Source organism: Giraffa tippelskirchi, chromosome 5, assembly GCF_054371585.1.
Source record: "Giraffa tippelskirchi isolate mGirTip1 chromosome 5, T2T-mGirTip1v1.2.pri, whole genome shotgun sequence".
NCBI classification, from domain to species: Eukaryota; Metazoa; Chordata; class Mammalia; order Artiodactyla; family Giraffidae; genus Giraffa; species Giraffa tippelskirchi.
In genome coordinates this window covers 4,772,324-4,794,213 of record NC_137279.1, presented here as the reverse complement: position 1 = coordinate 4,794,213, position 21,890 = coordinate 4,772,324, and positions in this window count along the sequence as shown.

The following is a 21,890-nucleotide window of genomic DNA, read 5'->3' as shown; positions in this document are numbered from 1 at the left end:
CATTTTAAATAAACTTCATCATGAAAGGTGTTATTTGACAGCATCAGAAATATACCTGGAAATATGAAATACCTGAGCACTCCCCCTAAAACACAATTCAGAGACATTAAAGAAGACGTAAATAATTGAAATATGTCATATTCATAGATTTGAAGAGTCCATATTGTAAAGATCAATCAAGGGACTTCTTTGTTGGTCCAATGGCTAAGACTCTATGCCCCCAATGCAGGGTGCTGGAGTTTGAACTCTGGTCAGGGAACTAGATCCCACATGCTGCAACTGAGACCCAGCGTAGCTAAATACATATTTAAGAAAATCAAAAGGCAGGTGAGAATATATTTGAAAAACATATGTCGCCCAAGTAAAAAGAACTATTACAGCTAATGAGAAGGAAAAAAGAATATTTAAAATGAGTAAAATACTTGATCAGACATTTCTTGAAAAGAGATAAATATGTGAAAGGTATTATCTTTAAATTGAATCTTAAAGGAGAGTCTAGTTAAAACTTATGGTACATCCATAAGAATAACTATACTTGACTGACAATATCAAGTGTTGATGAAGATGTTTCAGCTGCAAAATAGATGTATCAACTGATGAAGATAGATCAACTGGAATCCCATTAACTTTAAAAAATATATTTGGCTGCATCCGGTCTTAATTGCAGCTCTTGGGATCTTTGCTTCGTCATGCAGGATTTTCTCATTTTCGGTGCATGGACTCCCTAGTTGTGGGAGGGCTCTGTAGTTGAGGCGTGCAAGCTTAGTTGCTCTGCAACATGTGGGATCATAGTTCCCAGATCAGGGATTGAACCCACATCCCCAGCATTGCAAGGTGGATTCATAACCACTGAACCACAAGGGAAGTTCTTCATTCACTTCTTACTGCAATGTAAAATGGTATAAGCACTTTAGAAAACAGTTGAACAATTTTGGAAAATCACACATCATATAGGCTAGCCATCTTTATTCAAGAGAAATCAAAGCATTATATCCACACAAAGTCTTATGTACAAAATTTTATAGCAGCTTTACTTATGATAGCCCAAAATTGGGATCAACCCAAATGTCCAATAAGAGGCAAGTGGATAAACAAATATATAGAATACTATTACTGCAATGAGAAGGAACAAACTAATGCCAGAGGCAACAACCTAGATGAGTCTCAAACTACTCAAACAGTAAAGAATTCACCTGCAATGCAGGAGACTTAAGTTCGATCCCTGGGATGGGAGGATCCCCTGGAGAAGGAAATGGCTGCCCACTCCAGTATTCTTGCCTGGGAAAACTCCATGGACAGAGGATCCTGGTGGGCTATAGTCCGTGGGGTTGCAGAGAGTGAGACATGACTGAGTGACTAATGCTTTCATTACTTAGCAGTAAGAAGGAACAAACTAATGCCAAAGGCAACAAAATAGATATCTCAAAATAACTGTGAATAAAAGAAAATGAGTATATTCTACATGATTTGATTTATCAAAAAACTACAAACTACAGATTAAAATGACAGTTTGTTGCTTAGTCACAGCTGGTGGCATCAGAATTTGTATAGATGAAAAAAGCGCACAAGAAATTTTGATTGTACTGATAATTTCACTAGTGTCTACATATAGCTGATCAAATTATATACCTTAAATGTATACAGAGTATTGCATGATAATCTTAAAGTCATTAAAACATGTCACAGACACACAGACATGCAATGAAACAATGGAAAAGTTGAAAGTCCACAGATCAAAATTCACAGGTCAATTTACTATTTAAAAAAGTAAAGTTTCAAGTCTGTGACAAAAATATGACTGTCCAATAAATGAAGATAGATAAACAGATGGTCATCAGAAATAAAAGTAAGTTGTATATAACCTCAGCTAATTAAGATGAATAAAAAAATGTAAATTTAAAAATCGAAACCATAAAAGGACTATAACAAAGTAACAGTAAAATGTGAAGGTCTCTCTCACCATGAGTCAGAATTTAGAAGAAATTAAGGGAAGAAAATTGTTAAATCAACTATATAAACTTAAAAATATTTTACATGGAGGAATTCCAGTATCAGCAATGGCATATTAAGTAGATGGAACCAATTGTTTTGCTATAAACAGCTAGTTCAATTTTTTTTTTTTTAGACAAAAGCTACTGTTTTTAATGCATGGCATAGCTACCAAGGTTGTATATGAGGAATTGTGAGGGCCTGGACTGCAAGAAAAAGAGGCTCAAAGAGGTGATCTGGCGTTGGTGGGGAGCTTCTCCCTAAAAGCAGTTACTGACCGTAAAGAAGCAACTGAGAGGCTGATAAGATGAGCAGATGCTTGACAGAGCCATGAGGCAGGGAGATAAACGTTGGAATTAAAGGACCCCTCTCACAAAAAAAGGGCCCTAATAAACACCCCATGTTTTCAGCTGTAACTCTCAAAGTCCTAACCTATGAGTAAGAATGTGCCAGAAATAGACCAGTCTTCATGCACTGAAGCTCTTAACATTTTTATTCCTTATTTGAGAAAGACAATGAGGAATTGCTCCTTCTTTTAGCCTACCTGCCTGCCAGAAGCAAAACCAATCCTGTCTTGATTATGGTGACATCATCCAGACTCATTATTTTTTTAACTTGGTCATTCTACATGACTTGTGGGATCTTAGTTCCCTGACTGGGGATTGATCCTGGGCCCTCAGCAGTGAAAGTGGGGTGTCATAACCTGTACCACCAGGGAATTCCTAACTTGTTAAGTTTCAGTATATAATATCCAGCATCAAACACACACCTATACACACAAAGGCTATTTCCAAAAAAGTAAGAGATAAAACAGATCCACAGAAGATGAAGAAAATGAAGTTATTAGACCAATACATCAACAACAAATAAACTATGAGTGATATGTTCAAGGAATTAACAGAGAATATTGAAATTTTAAACAAAAAAATGGAAATCAAATACAAATTCTAGAACAGGAAAATAGGTAAATCTAAGAGTGGATATGTTTACCCTATGATTAGAAAGAACTGAAGAGAAACTATTGAAGTAAAAGATAAATCAGAAGAAATATCCAGAATGAAACACAAACCAAGAATAGGTAATACAGAAAAGAGGAAAAGAAATATTTAGAACACGTAAAACACCAAACATAAATCTTAATAGAACCACAGCAGCAGGAGCGAAAAATGAGAATGAGGTAGATGTAGTATTTTAAAAAGAATAGCTGAGAATTTCCCATTGATGAAAAGCATCAAGCCAGAGATTCAAGAAAAAGTAGGAATTCCAAGCAAGATAAGTTCATAGAAAAGTAAAATTGGGCATGTCATAGTAAAACTGCTGAAAATTGGAAGTAAGGAAAAAAATTTTAAAGCATCCATAGCAGAAAAAAGGGAGTTCACAGGGGGCGCTAGTGGTAAAGAGCCAGTGCAGGAGACAAAAGAGATGCAGGTTTGATCCCTGGGTTGGGAAGATCCCCTGGACAAGAGCATGGCAACCCACTCCAGTATTCTTACCTGGAGAATCACATCAACAGAGAAGCCTGGCAAGCTGCAGTACATAGGGTCGCACAGAATCAGACATGACTGAATCGACTTAGCAGGCACGCATGCAGGAGAAAAAACAAGAGTATGGGCATTAGAGGAGCAAAATTAGACCAAGAGCTGACTTCCCAGTGGAAGTTTCTGAAGCCCAAAGACATGTTCATGATGCTCGTAGAAGACAACTGCTGAGCTAGAAAAAAATCCTTCAAATGAGAAGCAGGATGAAAACTAGTTGAAATAAGCCAATCTTGAGAGGATTCACTAGCTCCAGACTCAGCATGTGTTAAAAGTTCTAATTTATGTATAACTTTAATAACTCAAGGGTGTTTATTATAACCTCTAGGGTAACTACTAAAATCAAAATTAAATAAATGTTTAATAATTAGGCTAACAGAGGTAAGGAAGTTGAACACTGAAAAAAGAATCATGAAGAAGAAAAGGAGAGAAAGAGCATTTGAAACAGCATTTAAAACAAATAGAAAAATGTAAGATGGAAGATAAAGTCAAATGTAATAATTAATTACTTAACTGGAAATTGACCAAATTATTCAATTAAAAAGACACTGATTAACAGACTGAATGAAAAAAAATAAAAACTTGCTATTACAGACTTCTTTACTACAAAAACTTGATTACTGCAGACAATGCTTAAATTTAAAGAAAAGTTAAAAGTACATAGTTGCAAAATAATGCACTATGCAAATACTAACCAAAGATACATTGCTGTACCTATATTAATATCAGGCAAAGTAGACTTAGGCATAAATGATTCATTTGAGATAGAAGGCCATGTAATAATAATACAGTCTTCAATCCATGAAGAAGATATAGCAATTTCAAATATGTATGCCTGTACTTACTTATGTATATATTTTATATACTGATAAATTTCTACCTATCCATGTGTGTGTACATATTATGTACTATTTTATTTATATATAAGAAAATTATATACTATTATATAATATTTTATATACTAGTGTATAATAACTAGTATATAATATTTTATATACTAATTATATATATAACATTATCATATTAGTACAAAAAAGATAACTTGAAAACCCAAAATGTTTGGAAATTCATTAATACATGGATGACTCAGTGGTGAAGAATCCACCTGCCAATGCTGGAGACATGGGTTATATCCTGGGTTGGGAAGATCCCCCTGGAGAAGGAAATGGCAACCCACTCCAAGGTTCTTGCCTGGGAAATCCCACGGACAGCAGAATGTGACAGGCTGCAGTCCATGGGGTCACAAAAGAATCCGACACAACTTAGTGCCTACACAACAACAACAAGCATATAGTAAATGGCCTAAAGAAAGCTGAGCACCCAAGAATTGATGCTTTTGAACTGTGGTGTTGGAAAAAACTCTTGAGTCCCTTGGACTGCAAGGAGATCCAACCAGTCCATCCTAAAGGAAATCAGTCCTGAATATTCATTGGAAGGACTGATGCTGAAGCTGAAGCTCCATTATTTTGGCCACTTGATGTGAAGAGCCAGCTCATTGGAAAATACCCTGATGCTGGGAAAGATTGAAGGCAGGAGAAGGGAATGACAGAGGATGAGATGGTTGGATAGCATCACCAACTTTATGGACATGAGTTTGAGCAAGCTCCAGGAATTGGTGATGGACAGGGAGGCCTGGCATGCTGCAGTCCATGGGGTTGCAAAGAATGAGACACGACCGGCAACTGAACTGAACTGAAATAGCTTAAAGATGATAAAATAATCACAATATAGTTTACAACTTATTTTGAACTGGATAATAATAAAAATAGATATCAAAACAAATAGGATACAGCTAAAACCATATTTAGAGGGCAACTTTAAATGCTCACACTAGAAGAAAAACTGAAAATTCTTGATCTATGCATTAATTTCAAGAAATTAGCACCTGCCCCCCACCCCAAAAAAATTTCCAGAGATTATAAGACCGGAAACAACCAAAAACAGGTATCGGTAAAATGGAAAGTTTTTTTGTTAGTATTATTCATGTATTTGGCTGCATTGGGCCTTAGTTGTGGTGTGTGGGATCTTTGCTCATGGCATGTGGACTCTGTATCATGGCACAGAGCCTTCCCTCTAGTTGTGGCACACAGGCTTTAGAGCGCATGGGCTCAGTAGTTGGGGCCTAGTTGCCTGGTGGCATGTGGGATCTTAGTCTCCCAACTAGGGATTGAACCCGTGTCCGTTGCATTGGAAGATGGATTCTTAACCCCTGGACCATAACACTTATTTTTTTTTTAAACCCTAAAGTTATTTTTTGTTGTTGTTAAAAAAAAAGCAGTATACAGTTGATAAGAAGGTCTTACCTTCCTATGTGCCATTTGTTAAGTTATTGTGTATTAACTTCAAGTCTCCCTTTCAAAATTCTGCATGTGATTCTGGGCTGGCACTCAGATTTGCAGGCTGGCTCCCTGTTAGTTTCTACAGGGAAAAATAGAGATTTTTAAAAAGTAAGAAAAGCATGGTTGGAAAGTGACAAGCCCTCTATCTTGTAAAAGTACCAGAAAGAAAGGACACTATCAGGAAAGTGAAAAAACAACCTAAGAGTGGGAGAAAATATTTGCATATGATGAATCTGATGATCTAGTGTCCAGATTGTATTTAAAAATCTTATGAATCAAAAATTAACTCCGTTTTTAAAATGGAGATTGGATTTGAATAGACATTTCTCCAAAGATATATAAAGGCCAACAAACACATGAAAAGTTGTTCAATGTCACAGTCTGTATAGAAATGTAAATTGAAACCACAGTTACATACCTACAACATCACACCAACTACGATGGTCATTATTAAAATGATAGATAACATTGGAAAGGCTGTGGACAAGTTGAAACCCTCATACACTGCTGGTGGGAACATGAAATGGGGCACCTACTTTGGAAAATGTTTTGTCAGTTTCTCAAAAAGTTAAATACAAGAGTTACCATATGACCTAGCAATTCCACTCCTAGGTATATACCTGTTGTTCAGTCTCAAAGTCGTGTCTGACTCTTTGCAACCCCATGGACAGCAGCATGCCAGGCTTCCCTGTCCTTCCTTCACTGTCTCCTGGAGTTTGCTCAAATTCATGTCCATTGAGTCGGTGATGCTATCTAACCATACCTAAGAAAACTAAAAACTCATTTTCACGCAAAAACTTATACCCAAATGTTTATGGCAGTATTATTCATAATCGCCAAAAGGTGGAAGCAACCCAAATGTCCAAGCTGATAAATAGATATTAAAATTTGGCTTATTCATAGAATTGAGTATTCTGTCATGAAAGGTATTAAAGTACTGATACGTGCTACAACATAGATGAGTCTTGAAAAGATTCTGCTAAGTGAAAAATGTGAAATGTAAACGACCACATAGTGTATGATTCCGTTTATATAAAATGAATAGTGAAATTCACAAAAACAAAGTAGATGAGTAGTTGTAAGGGTCTAGGGAAAAGGGAAATGGAGGAGCGACTGCTGATGGGTACAGATTTCCTTTGGGGTAATGAAACTGCTCTAATATTAGATTGTAATTTTACTTGTGCAACTTTGTGAATACGCTGAGTGAAAGTGAAAGTCATTCAGTTGTGTCTGACTCTTTGCAACCCCTTGGAATTCTCCAGGCCAGAATACTGAGTGGGTAGCCTTTCCTTCTCTGGGGGACCTTCCCAACTCAGGGATCAAGCCCAGGTCTCCTGCATGGCAGGCAGATTCTTTACCAGCTGAGCCACAAGGGAAGCCCAAGAATACTGGAGTGGGCAGCCTATTCCTTCTCCAGTGGATCTTCCCGACTCAGGAATTGAAAAACCACTGAATTGTATGGTTTAAAAGGTTAAATTTTATTTTATATGAATTACATTCAATAAAAATGGTATATTCATTGTTTGAATTGTAACAGCATAGAAAATGCTTATATAATTTTTATGTGTAAAAGAGTGCTTTTTGTTCACATGGTATAGTCACGTGTAAAAAAGTTATACTGAGTGAAGTTTGGAAAGCATTGCATCAAAACATTAATAGAAATTCTCTCCAGGTTGTGGGGTGATACAAGATTTTCTTTTCTTCAATTTTTTAAAAAATATTTCAGCTCTTCTATTATAAACAAGTATTTTTGACATCATTGACTCAATGGACATGAGTTGGAGCAAACTCTGGGAGACAGTGAAGGACAGGGAAGCCCGGTGTGCTGCCATCCATGGGGTCACAAAGAGTTGGACATGACTGAGAGACTGAACAACAGCAACATTTTTTAATGAGGAAAATAAGTTTTTTAAAAAGTACCATAAAGAAAATATGTCAGATAATGTCCTAGTGCTTACAGGCTTTTAGACTTTAGACTCCAGAGTCAAAGAGTGTCACATATGCTGAGCAAGGAATAAGAAAGCTTTGTCATTCTCACCTTATGAAAACACAAGGACTATAAAAACTTAACATAGTCTCGAGGACTTCTCTGCTACCTAGAAGAAACTTTTTCTTCAACTTAATTGAGGAATAATTGACAATAAAATTTTATTTAAAGTGCACAGTGTGATGACTTGACATACATACACGTTATAAGTTAATACACCGTCACGTTAATTAACACATCCATCACGTCACGTGTTTTTAACACATCCATCACCTCACATTACTTTTTTTAGTGACAACGTTTAAGTTCTATTCTTTGAGAAAATTTCAGTCATACAGCACTATGTTGTTATTGTCACCATGCTGTATGTTAGAGCCTCAGACCTTATTAATCTGATAACTGAAAGTCTGTGCCCTTTTGTCAATCTCTCCCTACTTTCCCTACCTCCCAGGCCCTGGCAACTGCTTTTGTACTCTCCGTTTCTATGAGTTTGACCTTTTTTTTTTTTTTGATTCCACATGTAAGTGGTAAGATATATTGATAGTATTCGTATTTGTCTTTGTATATGTGTCTGGCTTATTTCACTTAGCATGATGCCTTTAGGTTGCAAAAGGCAGAATTTCCTACTTTTACTTAAGGCTGAATAATACATATAAAGAAATATAAAATTTTCTTTACGCATTCATTTGTTTACAGACACTGAGGTTGTTTCCATAATTTGGCTATTGTGAATATTGCAGTGAACATAGGAGTGCATACATCACTTTGAGATAATGGTTTCACTTTCTATGGATATATTCTCAGAAGTGGGATTGTTGTATCATATGGTAGTTCTATTTTTTAATTTCTTGAGGGACCTCCAAACTGTTTTTGATAGTGGTTGTATCAGTTTATATTTCCGCTAACAGTGTACAAAGATTTCCTTTCCTCCACATCCTCACCAACATTTATTATCTTTTGTCTTTTTGATGATGAACATCCTAGTGGATGAGAAGTGACATCTTGTTGTGGTTTTGATTTGCATTTCCCTGAGGATTAGTGATGTTGAGCAACCTTTCATGTACTTGTTGGCCATTTGTATGTCTTTGAAAAACTGTCTGTATAGGTCCTTTGCCCGTTTTTTCATTGGGTTATTTGTTGTTGAATCGTATGAGTTACTTGTATATTTTGGATATTAACCCTTTATTAGGTAAGTGGTTTGCAAATATTTTCTCCCATCCTGAAGGTTGACTATTCAGTTTGCTGATGGTTTCTTTTGCTATGTAGAAGCTTTTAATTTGATGTAGTTCCACTTGTTAATTTTTGCTTTTGTTGAATCTAAAGAATCATTGCTAATAGCAATGCCAAGGAGTTTGCCACCTGTTTTCTTCTCAATGTTTTATGGTCTCAGGTCTTACATTTAAGTTTTTAATCTATTTTGAGTTGATTTTTGTGCATGGTGTAAGAGAAGGGGCCCAGTCTCATTCTTTGGCATGTGGCTGTCCGGCTTTCCCAACACATTTACTGAAAAGACTGTCTTTCCCCCATTGTATATCTTGCTCATTTGTCAGTTAATTGAATATATATGCACAGGATTACTCTGGGCACTTGATTCTATTCCATTGATCAGTGTATCTGTTTTCATGCCAATGCTATATTGCTTTGAAATCAGGAAGTATGATGCCTCTAGCTTTGTTCTTTTTCAAGATTACTTTAGGTTTCCTTTAAATGGAAAAGAAGCAAAAACCTATAGGAAAAGGAAAATCCCAACAGGAAAGGCAAATACATAGAAGGATTGAAGATCACTTAAGTAAGCCGGTATGTAGATGTAAAAAAAGAAAACAAAATTGTGAAAGCAACTATACAATGAACAGTAAAGTGATAAGCATGAAGATGCAAAATAATGACATCAAAAACACAAAATGTGGGGAGGGAAGTAAAAAAAATACAGATCTCTTTGGACATTCCCTCACATAATATACAAACATAAACTCAAAATAGTTTAAAGACCTAAATGTAAAACATGAAGCCATGAAACTCCTAGAAGAAAACATAGGGGAAATACGCTGACATAAATCACGGTAATATTTTCTTCATCAGTCTCCTAAGACAAAAGAAATAAAAAATAAACAAGTGGGACCTATAATAATTTACTTAACAGCTTTTGCACAGCAAAGAAAGAAAACCATCAACAAAACAAAAAGAAAACTTATGAAACAGGAAAAAATATTTGCAAATGATTCAACTGACTGGGGTTAATTTCCACAATATGAAAACAACTCATACAACTCAGAATCAAAAAACAAATGGTCCAAAAAACAAAAAACAAAAACAAATGATCCAGTTGAGAAATAGGCAGAAGACTTGAATAGACATTTTTCCACAGAAGACATACAGGTGGTTCACAGACACATGAAAAATGCTCAGCTTCACTAATTATTAGAGAAATGAAAATCAAAACCATAATGAGGGATCATCTCACACCTATCAGATGGCTGTCATCAAAGTGTCTGCAAATAACAAATGTTGGATAGGATATGGAGGAAATGAAATCTTTGTAAATTGTTGTGTGATAGTTGCTCAGTTGTATCCAATTCTTTGCGACCCCATGGACTGTAGCCCACCAGGCTCCTCTGTCCATGGAATTCTCCAGGCAAGAATACTGGAGTGGTTGATGGGAATGGTATAGCTACTATGTGAAATAGTATGGAGGTACCCTAATAAACTAAAAATAGAACTACTGTATTATCCAGTGATGGGTATATATCCAGAAAAAAATGAAAACAATAATTGGAAAAGATTCATGTACCCCAATGTTCATAGCAGCATTGTTTATAATAGCCAAAACATGGAAGCAACGCAAATGCTCATCAACAGATGACTGGACTCGGGAGAGGAGGTACACATACAGAATGGCGTATTATTCAGCCATAAAAGGATGAAATACTGCCATTTGCAGCAACATGAATGGACCTGGAGAATATTGTACTTGGTAAAATGTTGGAAAAAGACAAATACTGTATGATACCAGTTATGTATGGAATCTGAAAACTCATACAACTGAATGTATATACAAAACAGAAGCAGCCTCGCAGATATAGAAAACAAATCTGTGCTTACTAAAGGGTAAAGGGTAAATGAAGGAGAAGAGTGTTAATGGCTCAGTCGTGTCCACCTCTTTGCGACCAGGCTCCTCTATCCATGGGATTCTCCAGGCATGAATACTGGAATGGGTTGTAATGCCCTTCTCCAGGGGATCTCCCCAACGCAGGGATCGAACTAGGGTCTTCTGCATTGCGGGAAGATTCTTACAATCTGAGCCGCCAGGAAAGCATCCTGTTTTTCCCCTAAAAGTTTATTTATTTGGCTGAGTGGGGTCTTGGTTGCGACATAAGGGATCTTCGTTGTGGTGCGTGGGCTTCTCTAGTTGCCCTGAGGCATGTGAGATCTTAGTTCACCAGCCAGGGATCCAACCTGCATTTCCTGCACAGGAAGGCAGATTCTTCACCCCTGGAGGGACAAATTAGTGATACGAGATTAACAGATACAAGCTACTATATATAAAGTAGGTAAGCAACAAGGATGTACTGCATAGCACAGAGAATTACCATCATCTTCTAATGACCTATAAAGGAATATAATATGTAAAAATACTGAATCACTATTCTTTACACCTGAAACTGGCACAATATTGTAAATCAACTACATTTAAATTTTAAAAAAGTTGAGAGAGTGGGGGTTATGTTTTTAAAGGATGAAAAGAGAGAAAGAACTGAGTAAAATAAAGTAGAAATATTTGTAATAAGTAAAACAAATGGATTAAACAAAACACTTTGAAGAAGTAGAAATTAAACTGGAACCTGCAACACACTGAATTAGGTTGAGGAAGATATTAAAGAGGGGTGAGAACAAATCATATGTGACAGCTCAATGCCTACGCTGGTTCCAGAAGGGTTTCTGATATGAGACAAGACGAAAGAAGCAGGGAGGAGATGGAGGGTGTCAGAATTATGCCCTGTGCTGTAAGAGCCTCTGGTAACAAAGATCGGGTTTGCTTTCTCCTGCCAGAAAGCTTTAAGTTGATTTGTCAAGGACATCAGATTTTTTTTGGCAAAGTGGTAACATGGAGTGAAAATTTTATTGCTTAGCATGACCATCTGCAAGGAAGAGACTTGTAAATTCTTTAAAGAGTGTGCTGGGATGGAAGGTGGTCAGGTTGGGTTATCAGGCTTTCATTTTGCCTAGTGTGTACAGTGTGTAAGGCAAGGCTAGAGAAGAATCGGGAAAATAAAGGAGATTTTTAGAGGTCACATTGCAGCAGAGAGAAGAAAGCAAAGGAGGGAGGCATTTCAAGGAGAGATGACAGTTAACAAAAAGACCTGTTTTAGGTGATACCTGCTCCTGGTTTTGATAGCGTGCTGTTGATTCATGAGTAACAGAAGGAGATGGAGCAATGGGTCAATAACCGTAGGAGTGGCATAGAATGTTGTGGGATGAGTGCAGTTTTGGAGTCAAAGCATACCTCTTATATCCTGTTGGTGTCAGCTTGTATGCTTTTCAGACTATAGTGAAAATCATAGAGACGTGCTCGGCCTTTCAGTTCTTTCTGAAAAATAATAATTTTACAATCAGTGATTCACATTTTTCCCACTGAAAAAATCATACATGTTTTGAAGAAGCATGAAGCATTTGTCTGGTGATGTGGTATAGTATAGCTAAATTATTTCTACATTAAACACAGAGTGAAGGATATTCTTCTAGAAAACATCCAATATTTGCGTGTGTGTGTCCAATTTTATCTTTTACTTTTCTTTTTAAATTTTTGCTTTGAAAGTGTTTTACTTTCCCAGAATTTAATGGCCTATTTATATAATAGATTCTGAAACTCAGAGCAACTTCCTGAGAACCCATAGGAAATGAATAGATGTTGATATACATTAGTGAAGGTCATAAAACACAGTTAAATTAAATTTTTTAGGTAAAAATTCTTTTGAATATATTAAACCTGTACTGCAGAAGCACACTAAATTTTTATGGATAAATACTTTTTTCCCACTGGAGGGTGCAATTCATCAGTGTATCAATATTTCCACAGTTCCTTTAATGAGTATACTTTATAAAAAATATAATCGAAATGATTATTTCCATGTGGAATGCAGAGTAGATTTTATGAAACTTTAAATAAATGAAATTTCACTAATAAGAATCTGGGCTTTATTCTATAATATACTTTTGATTTAATTAGATCAAGTGATTTTTAAGCTAAGTGTATTTTTTTATTCTCTTTTTTGGATACTACCTATGACTTTCTTGGTTTTTAATACTGCAAAAATGTACACTAACAATTCATAGTCAAGAGAAACACAGCCCTACTTATTGTGAAGTTTTTGCAGTGGTTTTCTTTAGCAGTCTGTATTTATTTAAAATTCTCTATGAAATACAGATGATTAGACTATGTGCAGTAATGATGTGTGGTCTAAAATTAAATGTATATTTAATACACATAAAATTAATATGTTCATTGAGTTGAATTTTTTGTTTTAATTATATGCCTTCATGTAGTATGAAGGCTTTTAATGTGTGCCTTAGATATAACGTTAATAAAATATAGATTTTTAATAACAGCCATATTTATTGTTTACCAATCAATTGTGTCTCAGCAGAATTTTGTACTGATTAACTTTCTGTTTTTAACTTATTTAGTTCTCACAGCAACCTCAACAAATAGGTACCATTTTTCCCCACTTCAGAGAAGAGGAATCTGAATTGTCTTGTGACTTACCCAAGTTTATACTTACCACAGCTCAAGCTGGGGGGCCTCACGGCATGGCCCAGATGTGACCATTGTTTAATAGCTATGTTGGACTTATCTTTGCCAACTCCTGCTACCCAAATAGCAATGTCTTGATTTTTATTGTAGACACTTGAAGGCAGGCACGTTGCATTGCAGCTAATGTCTCAAAGATGTCTTATCAACTATCATGGCTTTTCCTTGGCCAAAACTGATAGAACTCCCTTAATCATGGCTTAGAGAAATGGTGACTCAGGCTCTTAGTTGCCTCTCCCAGCGGCCCTTCTCTCCTCCCTTGCCCGTAGCAGGACACTGAGATGGCCACTCAGAGGAAGAGACCCCATTGTCCCAGCTCGTGCGGCCTCAGAGACGCCTGGCTCGTAACCAGGTGGGCAGTGAAATGTCAGGTGTAACTGTTGGGTGGGGCATCCAGGGGGACTGCTTAAGACATAAGGTCTGTGGTCTGTGACACTTACCCCTGCTTACTCGCTCCCACTGCCTTGCAGTGCCTGCCTGAAGAGCAGCAAGAGCGTAAGCAGCCATGTTAGATCTTCAGGCAGGATGCTGGGATGAAGAGCAAGAGAGGCAAGGAACTTCTGTCTCTTGTAGGCCTCTATTTTGAGGTTTTCTGTTATAGGCCACCATCTTTAATCATATTAACAGTTAGGGATTTTTGCAAGGTTTAAAAACCCATGTTGTCAATCCTCAGTCAGTACCCAACTACAGCCTTTCTCAGTAGATGTGACCCTGCCATGAGGCCATCAAACATCCATTCAGACTATATTAATTTTGAATATGTTATTGGACTAGTGATACACGTTTGCTTAATTCTACACCATCGTTTCTTTAAAGATTGCTTCTTCCCATAGTTTAATTGCAAAGCTTGTTCTACTCAGGGTAATAACTTGCAACTTGCTTCTTACCATTGTCAATTTAAAATATTTTAATTCATGCCAAGTGTTACTTCCCTTTTTGTAGCCAGGAAGAGTACTATGCTGTACTCTTCTTGATGTCAAAGAAGCTAAAACTATTTTTATAAGATTCAGTTCAGTTCAGTGCAGTTGCTCAGTCGTGTCAGACTCTTTGCAACCCCATGAATAGCAGAACGCCAGGCCTCTCTGTCCATCACCAACTCCCTGAGTCCACCCAAACCCATGTCCATCGAGTCGGTGATGCCATCCAGCCATCTCATCCTCTGTTGTCCCCTTCTCCTCCTTCCCCCAATCCTTCCCAGCATTAGGGTCTTTTCCAATGAGTCAACTCTTTGCATGAGGTGGCCAAAGTATTGGAGTTTCAACTTCAACATCAGTCCTTCCAATGAACACCCAGGACTGATCTCCTTTAGGATGGACTGGTTGGATCTTCTTGCAGTGCAAGGGACTCTCAAGAGTCTTCTCCAACACCACAGTTGAAAAGCATCAATTCTTTGGTGCTCAGCTTTCTTCACCGTCCAACTCTCACATCCATACATGACTACTGGAAAAACCATAGCCTTAACTAGACGGACCTTTGTTGGCAAAGTAATGTCTCTGCTTTTCAATATGCTATCTAGGTTGGTCATAACCTTCCTTCCAAGGAGTAAGCGTCTTTTAATTTCATGGCTGCAATCACCATCAGCAGTGATTTTGGAGCCCCAAAAAATAAAGTCTGACACTGTTTCCACTGTTTCCCCATCTATTTCCCATGAAGTGATGGGACCAGATGCCATGATCTTAGTTTTCTGAACGTTGAGCTTTAAGCCAACTTTTTCACTCTCCTCTTTCACTTTCATCAAGAGGCTCTTTAGTTCTTCTTCACTTTCTGCCATAAGGGTGGTGTCATCTGCATATCTGAGGTTATTGATATTTCTCCTGGCAATCTTGATTCCAGCTTGTGTTTCTTCCAGCCCAGCATTTCTCATGATGTACTCTGCATATAAGTTAAATAAGCAGGGTGACAATATACAGCCTTGACGTACTCCTTTTCCTATTTGGAACCAGTCTGTTGTTCCATGTCCAGTTCTAACTGTTGCTTCCTGACCTGCATACAGGTTTCTCAAGAGACAGATCAGCTGGGCTGGTATTCCCATCTCTTTCAGAATTTTCCACAGTTTGTTGTGATCCACAAAGTCAAAGGCTTTGGCATAGTCAATAAAGCAGAAATAGATGTTTTTCTGGAACTCTCTTGCTTTTTCGATGATCCAGCGGATGTTTGCAATTTGATCTCTGGTTCCTCTGCCTTTTCTAGAACCAGCTTGGACATCTGGAAGTTCACGGTTCATGTATTGCTGAAGCCTGGCTTGGAGGATTTTGAGCATTACTTTACTAGCGTGTGAGATGAGTGCAATTGTACGGTAGTTTGAGCATTCTTTGGCATTGCCTTTCACATGATTTGGCAGTAAAGAATAAGTATGTCACAGTCATTTTGTATAAAGAAATTCACTAACTTTCTGGATTCCCAGTATTTCCTCTTTGCTCAGACACAAGCCTTGATTCTGCCAACTTCTCTTTAAACTTGCCACCAGCCTCTTATTTTAAGGAAAAGAATAAATGAAGTTTGCTTTAAGGCCCTTTCCTTGAGGTTTAATCAATGTTTGGGAAAAATTGCATGAAACTTCGTAGATGAGAAGATGACCAAAGGTCTATGGGAGGTAGAATATCATCCAGGTTTTAAGATTCTGCCACATGTAATAATAACAACAGCAATATAACACTGTTATTAATAATACTGTCTTATAGAGCACTCATGTACCTGGCACAGTACTTAGTGATTTGTATGTATTGAATGTTAAGTCATTTGAGTCATTCAGTTTTCTCAGGTTCCAAGAAAGTTACTAATATTTTACAGTTGAAAGACTTAGAAAAGGCAGAGGAACCAGAGATCAAATTGCTAACATCCGTTGGATCATCAAAAAAGCAAGAGAGTTCCAGAAAAATATCTGCTTCTGCTTTATTGACTACGCCAAAGCCTTTGACTGTGTGGATCACAACAAACTGTGAAAAATTCTTCAAGAGATTGGAATACCAGACCACCTTACCTGCCTCCTGAGAAATCTGTATGCAGGTCAAGGAACAACAGTTAGAACTGTACATGGAACAACAGACTGGTTCCAAACTGAGAAAAGAGTACGTCAAGGCTGTATATTGTCACCCTGCTTATTTAACTTATATGGAGAATACATCATGAGAAATGCTGGGCTGGAGGAAGCACAAGCTGGAATCAAGATTGCCAGGAGAAATATCAATAACCTCAGATATGCAGATGACACCACCCTTATGGCACAAAGTGAAGAAGAACTAAAGAGCCTCTTGATGAAAATGTAAGAGGAGAGTGAAAAAGTTGGCTTAAAACTCAGCATTCAGAAAACTAAGATCATGACATCCGGTCCCGTCACTTCAGGTCAAATAGATGGGGAAACAATGGAAACAGTGACAGAGTTTATTTTCTTGGGCTCCAAAATCACTGAGATGTTGATTGCAGCCATGAAATTAAAAAACACTTACTCCTTGGAAGAAAAGCTATGACCAACCTAGATAGCATATTAAAAAGCAGAAACATTACTTTGCCAACAAAGGTCTGTCTAGTCAAGGCTATGGTTTTTCTAGTAGCCATGTATGGATGTGAGAGTTGGACCATAAAGAAAGCTGGGCACCTAAGAATTGATGCTTTTGAACTGTGGTGTTGGAAAAGACTCTTGAGAGTCTCTGGACTGCAAGGAGATCAAATCAGTCCCTCCTAAAGGAAATCAGTCCTGAATATTCATTGGAAGGACTGATGCTGAAGCTCCAATACTTTGGCCACCTGATGCAAAGAGCTGACTCATTTGAAAAGACCCTGATGCTGGGAAAGATTGAGGGCAGGAGGAGAAGTGGACGACAGAGGATGAGATGGTTGGATGGCATCACCAACTCGAGCTTGAGCAAGCTCTGGGAGTGGGTGATAGACTGGGAAGCCTGGTGAGCTGAAGTCCATGGGGTTGCAAAGAGCTGGACATGACTGTACGACTGAACTGAACTGAATTGATATATGAATATAGGGGGTGCATGTATCTTTTTGAATTAGTATTAAAATAATATTGAATAATTTAATATTTGTAATTCTTTTTTTTAACCAAGTTAATTTCCAAAGGAAACATTCATAGGAGTCATCTAAATTCTTTATTTCTACCTTTCTATGACCTCACTATATATATGGCATGATTGTAAAGAATCCACCTGCCAATGCAGGAGATGCAAGATACTCTATTTCAATCCCTGGGTTGGGAAGATCCGCGAGAATAGGAAATAGCAACCCACTCCAGTATTCTTGCCTGGGGAATCCCATGGACAGAGGAACCTGGCAGACTGCAGTCTGTGGGGTCTCAGAGAGTCACACATGATTGAGTACATGACATGCATGACCTCACTATACATAGGTTTTAAGAGATGTTACATCAGGTTTAGATTCAGTCTTGGGAGAGAATCATCATGTGGCAAATTAACTCAGTCTGATAAGGTGTTAATTATATCTAGTTCTCTTCACTTATGGTTTATCCTGTAGGTTAAAAAAAAAAAATCCACTTCCATGTCTGCCAAGAGTATGCAAAAGAAAATGACATATAGGGCTGAATATTCCTTTAAAATCAATTAAATACTCCTTGTATTTTTCAGAGAAAGATAAAGTCCATATTGATCAAAAAACGACCAAGATAATTTACCCAAGCAAAAGGTAGCAAGGTAGCAGTGCAATATACAGAGCATGAACTCTAGCGTCAGGAAATGCAGGTAATTGATTAGTCAAGAAAACTAGGAGTGTTACTTAACCTCTGTGAGGATCAAGGTTTTAACTAGTAATTAGCTAATGATAATATTGCCTGTAAAATTGCCTTGAGGAGCAAATGAGAAGATATATGTGGCAATGTTTTGCAGACTATTAAGTGTTTGCGACCCCATGGACTGTAGCCTGCCAGGTTTCTGTGTCCGTGGGATTTCTCAGGCAAGAATACTGGAGTGGATTGCCATTTCCTACTCCAGGGGATCTTTCCCACCCAGAGACTGAAACCATGTCTCTCTCTGCTCCCTCATTTGCAAAAGGATTCTTTACCACTAGTGGCTACCTGGGAAGCCCTATATAAATATTTAGTTCAGTTGCTCAGTCATGTCCCATTCTTTGCAACCCCAAGGACTAAAGCACGTCAGGCTTCCCTGTCTACCACCAAGTCCCAAAGCTTGCTCAAACTGATGTCCATGGAGTCGGTGATGCCATCCAATCATCTCATCCTCTGTCGTCCCCTTCTCCTGCCTTCAGTCTTTCCCAGCATCAGGGTCTTTTCCAATGAGTCAGCTCTTTGCATCAGGTGGCCAAAGTATTGGAGTTTCAGCTTCAGCATCAGTCCTTCCAATGAATATTCAGGACTGATTTCCTTTAGGATGGACTGGTTTGATCTCCTAGCAGTCCAAGGGACTCTCAAGAGTCTTCTCCAACACCACAGTTCAAAAGCATCAATTCTTCAGCCCTCAGCTTTCTTTACAGTCCAACTCTCACATCCATACATGACTACTGGAATAACCATACCTTTGACTAGACAGAACTTTGTTGGCAAAGTAATATCTCTGCTTTTTAATATGCTGTCTAGGTTGGTCATAGCTTTTTTTCCAAAGAGCAAGCATCTTGGCTGCTATTAATTAGATTTTGTTTTCCATCATAGAAAGCAGATACTATAAAATCTATATGCTACCAACAACTTAGAACTGGTTCCCATACCAAGACAAAGGCAGGAGATATTATAGCTTCTTTATAAAATATTTTTATAAAAAGTTTCAGTTATTATGTAAAGTACTGAATAATTAGATTACAATTCCTAGCTTCCTTTTTTTTTTTTTTTTTGGCCATGCTGCATGGCTTATGGGATCTCAGTTCCCCAATCAGGGATCAAAGCCATGCACCCTACAGTGGAAGCATGAAATCCTAACCACTGGACTGCCAGGGAATCCCTCCTAGCTTACTTTAAAATCATAACATTTATAAACTCATGAAATAGCCTTTAATTTTGTTTTTGTGCATGCTCAGTTGCTAAGTCGTGTCTGACTCTTTGTGACCCCGTGTACTGCAGTCCACTAGGCTCCCCTACCCATGGGATTTTCCAGACAAGGATACTGGAGTGGAATGCTGTTTCCTATTCCAGGGGATCTTCTTGACCCAGGGATTGAACCAGTGTCTCCTGCTTGGCGGATGGATTCTTTACCACATTTTTATTTTAGTCTGTTACAAAAAGTTAAAAAGGATTTTGACAGTAATATTCTTCACGAATATTTTAAAGCAAAATTACAGTTTTTAGTTCAAAACTTTTAATCTGTATGCTCATCTCATTATTCAAATTCTTTAACGGCTCTCAGGAAATGAAAGGAGACAGTAACACTTCCCCACTAGCAGATGAGCAACTAAGATGGAATTCTTTGGAGAAAATACTGCCACCTTCCTTCAGCTATTTGTCTCTGAAATTTATTTCTTGTACATAAAATTAAAAAAATATGATATTTAAGATTTTGTGAACTGACTGCAAAATAAGCATGAGATCCGGACTTGTTGGGCCTTCCTGTGTGCAACCGGACCCTAAGTGTGCTTAGTCGCGCAGTCGTGTCCGACTCTTTACAGCCCCATGGACTGCAGCCCGCCAGGCTCCTCTGTCCATGAGGATTCTCCGGGCCAGAATATTGGAGTGGGTTGCCATGCCCTCCTCCAGGGGATCTTCCAAACCCCAGGATCAAACCCTTGTCTCCTGCATCGCAAGCGGTTTCTTTACCATCTGAGCTACCGGATCCTAAGGCTGAGAGCAAATTCTCTGAATTGTCTTTATTACCAATAAATACATTTTCATGGATTAGGACAGACTCAGCCTGAGTCTGTGAGGAGTGGGAATCCTCACCACAGAGCTGAGCAGCCCTGAATGTCCCATCAGTCCAGTTGTTCGGGGCCAGGGCAGCCAGCCTCACATCAAAGGGAAGATGAGCTCAGAGCCTGGGTTTCTGTTTCTGATGCTCTCCCTCACTTCACCTCTTACAGTGCGAGTCCAGCTCATTCGCAGTCTTGCCTCCAAGAGGGAAGAACAAAAGAAAAAACCTCTAGTCAGCTCTTCTGCTTTCTCTCCCACCTTCTCGGATTAACTCCTTCCAGAATGGCCTAAAACTATGTGCTGGGAGAGCACACAAATATTGAAAACACTTAGGTAAAGAAATACTGGGAGTGAAAAAATGTTTGAGTGAAACAAAGGTAGGAAGGATGACTTGTATCCTCCTCAGCATTTGCCCTTAGCTTCTTGCTCCTCAGTGACTTGTATCTGGTGAGTCCTGACTGTCACCTAAAATCCAGGACTTATATAAATTTGAGCAACAAGACACTAGCTTCAGTATATCAATATCTAAAACGAGATGAATTTGATAAGATAATTTTCAGAGAAGAGCTAAGACTAAAGGTGAGGAGGGGAATGGATGGGGCATTTCATATGGAAAGTAGAACATTGTATGATGAGTAAAGACACCTGCAGTGTCCTCAAGGATTCAGGAGAACTGTCGGTTAGGTTTCTTTAGAGCGTTTAATGAAGTTTACACATACAGACATAAAGTATTACATAAGACACAAGGCTTGCTTCGTGTACTCAATTTGCGGTCTTACCTGAATGATAGCACAGGTGGGTAGGATTTAACAAACCCTCAATAATTAGATTAAAATTTAAGATAGTCCTGTAGTGACAGGATCCTCAGGCTGAGAGCAGATTCACTGAGTTGTCTGTATTACCTCTAAATCTGTACTCATGAGACAGGGCAGAATGCCCTTGAGGGCTTTATATGAAGGAAAAAACACCTTTGCCCAATGCAAGTAGGACAGGACTGTCTCCTCCCCATCTAATTACCGATGCTTTTCACAATTTGCATTTAAAATTTGAAGAGTGTCCTCTACCTTGTCTGCTGCCAGACTTGTCTCATACAGTTTTGTACTTGCCTGTTCAGGAGAATAAGCCTCGAACTGGATTCTGAGGGTGCTGGAACCAAACAGGGGTGTATCGTAAAGTGGATCAAGTACAATATGGAAACACTCTCTGAGGATACAGGGTGTTACAGCCGAGCAAGGACCCTGGGAAACAATGCATCCATGCCGAAAGGTCGGCATTAGTACCAGGGAGAAGGCGAACAGCCATGACAGGCAAGGTGGAAATGCCAGAACTGACATCTCAGATGGCAAACAACTAGGTAAAGTGGGCCTGCTAGACTGGCTACACCACTAGGGAAGCCCCCTAGGGGCTGGCTCCATTTCTT